This window comes from Rhinichthys klamathensis, unplaced genomic scaffold (genome assembly GCF_029890125.1).
Source record: "Rhinichthys klamathensis goyatoka isolate OS25496 unplaced genomic scaffold, OSU_Roscu_1.1 h1tg000247l_1, whole genome shotgun sequence".
NCBI classification, from domain to species: domain Eukaryota; kingdom Metazoa; phylum Chordata; class Actinopteri; order Cypriniformes; family Leuciscidae; genus Rhinichthys; species Rhinichthys klamathensis.
Genome location: NW_026606769.1, coordinates 256,906 through 267,482, shown reverse-complemented (window position 1 = coordinate 267,482; position 10,577 = coordinate 256,906).

The following is a 10,577-nucleotide window of genomic DNA, read 5'->3' as shown; positions in this document are numbered from 1 at the left end:
TATCTGACGCACCTAGCTTAGCACAAAGACTGGATGTAAATGGCTCCAGCTAGCATACTAATCCCAATAAGTGACAAAATAACGCAAACATTTTCCTATTTACATGTTGTGATTTGTATAGTCACAGAGTGTACAAATAACAAGGTCATATGAGACACAGCCATCTTTTAACCGTATAAATACTGGGAACTATATTCTCAGAAGGCGAAGCACTGCTACTTGGGCGGAGTGATTACCACAGCACCTGAGACGCACCGCGGTGAGGAGCAGAGAGTTCGTTCAGAGTTGAAGTAATTGAGTCAGCAATGTTCCTTTAAAACTCATCACATGTGCTCGCGCTGATGACCGCTACTGAACATCTGAACACAAACAACGATCAAATGCACATCGACGGGTCTGTTCTCCAAAATGTAATCAAATGTATATTTCTTTCTGCAAGCATGGTTAAACTGGTTAACTGTGTCTAAGGCAGGCAAAGTAATTTTTCAAGTCGACTTTGCACGCCACTGCGCATTACGCACACATTACCGCGGGATGGTGGGTGTTAATTTCATAAACTGTGGTCAATGTTAGCTTATTTAATGTAGTCTATAAATTAATGTATATGTCCAAAAAACGGATAATGTTATACTTTGTAGTAGAGCTATCCTGGCGTAATAATCTGTTTGGTTGTAAAATGTATTAAATGCATTTTGTTTAAAGGGGTCATATAATGCCATTTTTGTACAAGTTAATATGAATGTTTAGGGTCTAAATGAAAAGTTTGTAATATACTTTAATAAAAAATTCTCATTAGTATTGTAAGAAAACACTAATTTTACCTGGTCAAAAACAGCTCTGTTTTCAGCACGCCATTTCAGTGCATATGCCTTTAAATGATAATGAGCTTCGCTCACTCCGCCCCTCTGTTCTGCGGGCGTTTAGACACAACACACGTGGAGTGTTGCCTTGACAACAGTTGAGGGTATATTTTGGAGAGAGAATGGCAGCGGGAGTCTCTGAGGACACATATGTGTTGCCAACTTTGCGCCTTTGTCGCTATTTTTAGTGACTTTCAGACCCCTTTATTGACATTTTTTCAAAAAAGCGACTAGCGTCAATTTTAGCGACTTTTTGGACAAACCTCAGTAACCTCCAAATTTTGCCAGTACTGTCCTGCGAGCGCGAGGTCTTGCTTTCTCCCTGTCGTCACTCTCTCTAGCTGCGTCTCCCCTGTTCATTGAATGGCTGAGTTCATCTGGTTCCCTAACTCTCTCAATTCAGATAATGTTCCACATAGGCCAATACAAAATGTAATCATTCACTATATTATAGCTACTCGTTCTATTGTCTGACAACAACGCAAGTCTACGACGCGATGACGTCATTAATATGCTAATTGACGTATGACGTCATCTAGCGACATTTAGCGACTTTTAGGGAAGGCCTTAGCTACTTTCCTTTGAAAATAGTTGGCAACACTGCTGTGCAATCGTATCAGTTTGAACCGGAGTCGGACCAGAACAAGATGACGGCCGCAAAGAAGTTCGACAATTAAGGCTTGAACAGGACGTTTCTGAATGGTTGGTTAACATAATCTCGCTTTGATCTATTTTTGTATGTACTGGCAGGGTAGAGTAGTGAACGCTGTGTTTACTGATGTATACGTTAGTTTATTGACAGATTGACGTTACAACTAATGGTCATGAAAAACTTTTTTTTCTCGATTTGCAAATATGAATATAAAGGTTAATATAACTTTACAATTCTTCTGGTGGTGCAGAGGGAACATAAATATTTGCTACCGATTCTTTTTTCAGGAGCAGCTTATACTGACCCTCGTTTAAGCAGTCTGGTGAGAAATGATTCGCGAAAACATGAAAGCATTTACGTTGATCGTGGGGAATATTACCTTCGAAAACAAAACTGCGTCTTCAGCGGTTCGGATTTAGGAACATCAAAATGACTGCTGTGTTCGTTATTACACCCAAGAACAGAACACCACAATCGCTTAGACAATAAGTCATTTCGCTTAGATCTGCTCCAGCGCATCAACAATGACGGACTATGATGACAGCTCGCGCAGTGCGGGTCTGTGTTGAAACACTGCTGTCAATCAACAATCGTGGGAGGGGCGTCCGACCGTGTGACGTCACATGGTCGAACAGGCTCGATTTGAGACAGGGAAAAACATATAAGGAGATTAAAACAAAAACACTGGATGGATTTTTATCATTATATGATGGTTGTGTACAGGCGCTGCCAACACACATTTCAGTACAATCAACTTGAAAAAGTGCATGTACCATTATATGACCCCTTTAAAAACACCTTACATATTGTGTAAGGTCCCGAGGCAGGTGCATATAACAGTGACAGGTCGAGTGGGAGGCGCCTATATCCGTGATGGTTGAGTGGAAGGCGCATATAACGGTGACGGGTCGAGTGGCAGGTGCGTATATCCATGATTGGTCGAGTGGCAGGCGCATATAACGGTGACGGGTCGAGTGGCAGCTGCCTCTAGCTATGACTGGTTGAGTGGCAGGCACGTATATCTGTAACGGGTAAAGTGGCAGCTGCCCCAGCTGCCACTCAACTAGTCACTAGCGGTGACTAGTTGAAGTGGCAGGCGCGTTTATCTGTGACAGGTGGCAGGTGCGTATAATGGTGACAGGTCGAGTGGCAGGCATATATAACGGTGATGGGTTGAGTGGCAGACGCATATAAATGGTGACAGTTCGAGTGACAGCTGTCCCTAGCAGTGACAGGTCGAGTGGCAGCTGCCTCCTACCACGCAAAGATTTTACCCCTACTGGGTGTCTTTGTGTTCGCGTACCCCGAAGTGATAAAATAAAACAAAATTCTTTATCAAATGTATAGGCAAGACAAGTAGTTTGTTCAGGCATGGTTTGTAGGGAAATTACAAACCTGCGCACATATATTCAAACGAATCTAACTATAGAATCAATTTTTAATGCGCATGTGAACGCCATCAGGTCACAGGTTCGCGTTTAAAGTCTGTTTAGAGAGAACGCCGTCGTCTTAGTGACCCCTAATGTAATAACACATGATAATTTTGCTGGAAGTGAATCAATCAAAACTAACTTTAGCTGGAAATAACATTATTCAAAAATCGCTATAAAGCCAAAACAATCTCTGTTACCGTAAATTGTATGTTTATCTCTGTAAAGCTGCTTTGAAACAATCTCCATTATTAAAAGTGCTATATAAATGAAGATGACTTGACTTGACTACTGTATCTTCACTCCTTGACACACTGAGATGACAAACTAACAAAAGAATGATTCAGACAGATATGTTTTAATAAATGTAATAGAAAAATGAATGTTGGATGACTACTCTTTACAACATGTATTACCTTTCCATTGAAGGCCAGCTGTATCCTCCTGTGGCATAGCCTTATCATTTGCAAAATATGCTAACACTAGCCATGAATATTTGATTCTGTAACCTACTTGTTCTACAGATTAGTGATGAGAGTGATAATCTGTGACAGGTCCAGTGGCAGGCGCATATAACGGTGACGGGTCGAGTTGCAGCTGCCCCTAGCGGAGACTGGTTGAGTGGCAGGCACGTATATATCCGTGACGGGTTGAGAGGCTGCTGCCCCTAGCGGTATTGGGTTGAGTGGTAGGCGCATATAACGGTGATGGGTTTAGGGGTGCACGATATATCGAATCAATATCGTTATCGCGATATCACGTTGCTCGATATCAATATCGAAAATCTCGCGATATTTATGCAATATTTTGTTTATGATGCATGCACCGTTGCATTTCCCCCCGACTCATTTCCTGATTCTCCTTCTCCATAAACAACATGAAATCAAGAAGAGGGTTAACTTTTCATGCTACAGATTTCCCACAGTGGTCAGAAAGAACAGGAGAGACACTTTGTTTTTCTCAATATGACTAAGTCGCTACTCGCTCCAAAGCTAATCGCCGTCACTCTCTCACTTCTCCCTTGCTCTACTACCACAGTCCCCACACACACACACTTGCCGGCTCGACGCACACACAGCGCACAAGTATCAGGCCACCTGGCAACTTCATACATTTTCACTGATCGGATACCTATCTGATTTATCAAAATGATATTCCTTTTACACCTGGTCACATAAATGTGTTTTTGCAAAACGGATATAAATCCGATCTTTAATTCCCGCGCTATAGCCTATGCTGATTTAATGTGCACGTCACCGAAAGCAACAGTTATGATCTGCATTTTAGGATCATCAGCTAAAATGTCAAAATCAAATTACGCAGTAAGAGAGAATGGCAACAGCCCTGTTAAGATCATTTCGTTTATTTACTTTTAATGAAGATAATTGTGTGTAAAGCGTCTGCGACTTACTCTCAATTTGATTCGCGATAGTTTGCGCGTTGGCTTGATGAGATGCTCAGCAGCTCATCTGCGGTGATGCGTGTTGCAGTTGCGCGTCGTCATATCTGGCCATAACATGACATGTAGCCTGTACACGTTCTCATTTTTAGCGTTTTTAGGAGGAGTAAATTTTACATATGTGGTCTCAAACAACGAGATGCATTTTACACTTGTCCAGTTTCGTCAGGAATGCGGCTCAGACCTCCTCCTGAAGTGGTTTCAGAGATCGGATTCAAATCCGTCTCGAACGCGTTTCGGAGGGCATTTACACCTGGTCTTTTCACGAACAGATAGCTATCCGATCACAGAAAACGCATAAAGTGGCCAGGTGTGTTCTGTAGACTTGCTCTTTATTTATTGTTTTTTACACTGTAGTGTACATACAACCAGTAAAACATGTCCTGTTATGTAGACATGGTTATTATTTATTTATTCATGTCGTACCAGTCCAATATGACTGTCAGTTGATATAAACCTTTTGTTGTAAGAACTTGTTTTATTTATTAATCTTTTTATGCGTTTTCCCATAACTTTTGTAGTTTTACATATGTTTAAAAATATCGAAATTAATATCGATATCGCTATATTCATTATCGATATCGCAATATCACCTTTTTGTCAATATCGTGCACCCCTAGATGGGTTGAGTAGCAGCTACCCCTAGAGTGACAGGTCAAGTGGCAGGCGCATATTACGGTGGCAGGCGCATATAATGGGTCGAGTGGCAGCTGCCTCTAGTGGTGACGGGTTGAGTGGCAGGTGCCCCTAGTGGTGGGGGGTCGAGTGGCAGGTGCCCCTAGTAATGACGGGTCGAGTGGCAGGTGCCCCTAGTGGTGGTGGGTCGAGTGGCAGCTGCCCCCAGTAGTGACGGGTCGAGTGGCAGGCACATATAATGGTGAGGGGTCGAGTGGCAGCTGCCCCTAGCGGTGACTGGTTGAGTGGCAGGCGTATATACCCGCCACATATGTCACATCTTTGGACCAGCTACTTGACAAGTGGCAGGTCAAGTGGCTGGTCAAGTGGAAGGTCGAGTGGCAGGTCAAGTGGCGGGTGGCGGGTCAAGTGGTGGGTCAAGTGGCTGGTCGAGTGGCAGGTCAAGTGGCTGGTCAAGAGGCGGGTGGCAGGTCAAGTGGCAGGTCAAGTGGCGGGTGGCAGGTCAAGTGGCGAGTCAAGTGGCGGGTCAAGTGACTGGTCAAGTGGCAAGTGGCCACTCGACCTGCCACTTGACCCGCCACTCGACCTGTCACTTGACCTGCCACTCAACCCGCCACTATGCCACATTTATTTAAACATATCTGTCTGAATCATTCTTTTGTTATTTTGTCATCTCAGTGTGTCAAGAAGTGAAGATACAGTAGTCAACACACACACCCAGTAGGGATCAAGCAGGCCTGCCACTTGATCCATCAGAGATATACGCACCTACCACACGACCCGTCACGGATATACACGCCTGCCACTCAACCGTCGCGGATATACACGCCTGCCACTCGACCTGTCACATCATTAATAGCAGGTGCACATAACGGTGACGGGTCGAGTTGCAGCTAACCCTAGTAGTGACGGGTCGAGTGGCAGGTACCCCTAGTGGGTGGCGGGTCGAGTGGCGGGTCTCGAATTCTCCGCTCCCTCGTCAATATCAGGACCTCATCAGTATTTCTTTCACCCTTTTATTGATGGACAGTGTTACATTGTGTGAGAGATTATTTGCTCCAAGTGAGAATGTTAGTGTGAAATTGAACACAGTATATGTTTTCAATAAAAAACATTTGCACAAAGCTAGCCAATCCACTTTTCCATGTTGATAAGAGCATTAAAATGAGAAAACCTGCCACTCGACCTGTCACAGATAAACACGCCTGCCACTCAACTAGTCACTGCTAGGGGCAGCTGCCACTTGACCCGTAACAGATATACGTGCCTGCCACTCAACCAGTCATCGCTGGGGCAGCTGCCACTCGACCCGTTATATGCGCCTGCCACTCGACCAATCACGGATATACGCACCTGCCACTCAACCCGTCACCGTTATATGCGCCTTCCACTCAACCATCACGGATAAAGGCGCCTACCACTCGACCCGTCACCGTTATATGCACCTGCCTCGGGACCTTTTTAAACAAAATGCATTTAATACATTTTACAACCAAACAGATTATTACGCCACGATAGCTCTTAGTGTTGTCAAAAAACTCGGTACTTCGGTACCAAGTCGGTACTAAAAAAAATGAACGGTTACGGTACCAGCTTTTCTAGGTACCGAGTTAATCCGGTTCTTGATGCGCGCTGTCTGAAAGGTGCAGAGTTGCGTCCTCTTCATAAAAACACTGAGACATGGCGACCGGCGGCGCTGCTAATGCGCTGGCTCTGAATCCACTTGTTGACAAGAAAGGAGGAAAGAGCCACATATGGAAATATGTTGAATTAGGCTAATGTCACGTTGCCATAAAGGGCCGTTCACACGTTCACATAGCACGTTTTTTGCGCGTGCAAATTTCAAATGTAGGCGCGCGGGAAGCGCGCTCATAATAGAAGCGACGTGCGAGCTTGTTTTTCCAGGCGCGTCACTGTTTATGGTTGCATAGCGGAGACACGCGAGAGCGAGCGCTTGTGGAGAGAAGGAGAAAGCTGTGCAAACTGCGCTCTCCGTGATGACGAAGAAGTATCAGCAAAGAATTAATTGATTTCTAGCCCTTGCATTAGAAATCAGCTACAGGGTTCTCAAGTTTTGAAGACAGGCAAGAGTGACATTTTTGGCAGTTTTGGATTAAATAAAAGTAGGCTACAGTTAAGTCAAATAAAACATGTTTTATCTCCTGTATAGTTTGGTAACACTACAATAAAATACCATTCATTAACATTACTTAATGTGTTAACATCAACACATTGAGTGAACAATATATTTTTACAACATTAATTAATGTTTGTGAAAGTTATTTAATACAAACACTTGATTGTTCATGTTTGTTCACTTCATTCGTTGTGCATTAAATAATGTTAACAGATACAACTTTTGATTTCAAAAATGTATAAGTATATTTTTAAATGAACCCCAAGGAGAATAATTGCTACAGTATATAATTATGGTTTATTGTTAGGTCATTTTATCTAATGTTATCTAACAAATAGAATCTTATTGTAAAGTGTTTTTAATACTACAGTTTCCATCTTTGTAACTGTGATATACACTTTAATATATGTAAATTTTATCTAAATTAAGCTTTGGTACCGAAATTGGCACCGAGAACCGTGGATTTCACTGGTATTGGTACCGAATACTGAAATTTTGGTACCGTGACAACACTATAGCTCTACTACAAAGTATGACATTATCCGTTTTTTGGACACATACATTAATTTATAGGTTACAGTTTATGAAATTAACACCCACCATCCCGCGGTAATGTGTGCGTAATGCGCAGTGGCGTGCAAAGTCGACTTGAAAAATTACTTTGCCTGCCTTAGACACAGTTAACCAGTTTAACCATGCTTGCAGAAAGAAATATACATTTAATTACATTTTGGAGAACAGACCCGTCGATGTGCATTTGATCGTTGTTTGTGTTCAGATGTTCAGTAGCGGTCATCAGCGCGAGCACATGTGATGAGTTTTAAAGGAATTCGCCGACTTTTGGGGACTTTAGCTTATTCACCGTATCCCCCAGAGTTAGATAAGTCCATTTTTCATCTGTTTATTGTCGCAGCTCTTTACAATACAGCGAACACCCATGATTGTAAACTATGATTTTACTATTAATTGCTGACTCTATTACTCCAACTCTGAACAAACTCTCTGCTCCTCACCGCGGTGCGTCTCAGGTGCTGCGGTAATCACTCCGCCCAAGTAGCAGTGCTTCGCCTTCTGAGAATAGTTCCCATCTTTATACGGTTAAAAGATGGCTGTGTCTCATATGACCTTGTTATTTGTACACTCTGTGACTATACAAATCACAACATGTAAATAGGAAAATGTTTGCGTTATTTTGTCACTTATTGGGATTAGTATGCTAGCTGGAGCCATTTACATCCAGTCTTTGTGCTAAGCTAGGCTAGGCTAGCGGTGGGTGCATCAGATAGAGTAACAGCACGCACGGAGATGAAAAAGGTATGTATGGACTTATCTAACCTTGGGGGATACGGTGAATAAGCTAAAGTCCCAAAAAGTCGTAGAGTTCCTTTAAGGTTGGAAACGATCTCAAGCTGACTAGCTGAAGAGACACGGTAAGTTACCTTGAAAATAAATTCCAGCCACCTGCGCTACTACAACAACCAAAATGAAATGCCCCCTCACATTAGATGATGCTTGAACTCTGTTAGATAGCTAAATATCGTTAGCCTCATCATATCATAATTGCCTAAGTCATATTTCAATGTCTTTGGAAAACAATAAAAAACACAAAATGACTTAGGCAATTATGCTATAATTCATCTGTTCAATAAAATACCTTACCTGTTGAGTAATAAAAACGCCATCTTTGTCATCGTGGCCTTTAGGACATTTCAAAACCCTCAGTTCTCACAAGCCAAAACAATCTCTTTTTTATTACTACGTACCTCAGATTGCGTTCTCTATTTGCCAGAAGACTCCCCTTACCTCTGTTCTAGAGCCCTGCACGGGCCTCAAATCTAGGCCCTAGCCCGGCCCTGCCCCGAGACGCTCAGGCCCGTGTCCGACAGCTCATCAGAATGATCAGCCCGAGTCCGACCCGAGCCCGTAAAAAAAGAAAAGAAAACAATATATATAAACAGCCTGACCTATGTTGCAGTCAGTAAACCAGATATATTTTGTTTTCAATGGCAAAGTATTTACCGGTAGGTTTATTTTCATTTCTTTATAAAGTTAATTAAGAAAAAACAAAAAACAAAATTTATGACGACCAAGCAGCCGACAGCGAGTTAAACATGTTTGATCCATTGATTGATTTATAGCCTCTCAAATCAACACTTTACTTGGCTACAATAAAATCCATAGATATAAAACAACTTAAGCATATCACACAGACAGTTAACTGAGGCAAACTGCTCTGCTGCTCAGTCGCAACAGCGCTCGCAAACTAAATGAATTTATAATATAGGCTACAATACAGAGAATGCAATCTAAACAAATCAAATAAATTACATTAAAAACAAACATGCAGGTTATCTTACCTCAAAAATCAAGTCTTCACTACAGAACATGGCCATTTCCAATAGTTTCCAACAGACTCATGAAAATAAAGTCCAATCAAACAAAAAACAACCTCCTCCTAACATGGCTAAGAACAGTCTCAGAGCATCGTGAAGAAAAAGCACAGCATCCACAGTGGAAGGTTTTAATCCAGTCGTACTTTTTCCAGCTGCGCTGAAGTCACGCTCGCTACCATAGCGGGACACTAGAACGAGCCGGTCGCGCGAATCTCAGATCGCGCCGCCGGGAAACCTGTGTGTGTGTGTGTGTGTGTGTGTGTGTGTGTGTGCGTGAGCGTGAGCATGAGCAGACTGTCATGTGTCAGTCTTATGTCAGTGTGATAGGTTATAAAACGTCTTTCTATGTTTGCTTTTCAATCGTCATCTTCTCATGTTTTATTTTAATTAATGTCTAAAATAGGCTATAAAAAAGATAAGCCTAAAACAGGCCCGAGGCCCGGCCCGCGTGTGAACTATGACGTGAAAATTGGCCCGAAGCCCGGCCCTAGGAGCATAAATAAGTCGGGGCCCGTCGGGCTCGGGCTGAAATGCAGGCCTCTACTCTGTTCTGCGTTTATTTTAAACGGGTGATTTCCGGAAGTTGGAGATTTAGCGTGTTCCATGTCAACCTTTCTCGCTCGTTGTTCCATGTCAACCTTTCTCGCTTTTATGGTTGTTGTGAACATGCCACTCCTACACCATACACGCACGCAGTTTCCCGCGAAAACCATCCCGTCAGGTCAATTAATTAAACACTTATATTAAATGCAGTGGCGTAACTATCGGTAAGCAGGGTACGCGGTTGCTTACGGGCCCGGACCAATCAGGGGCCCGCTTGACTGGAATATATTGATTGACAGCCGGGGCCCCCTATCGCATATTACTACTTTTAGTTTGATCTCATTTTACTTTATCACGATTTTGTTTTAAATAAATAATGACAACAACATATTTTACAGATCATACATGTGTGAAACGAACAATCATGGATTTTGGTGTAATTTGTTTTGAGCTGGGACTGGGGAATC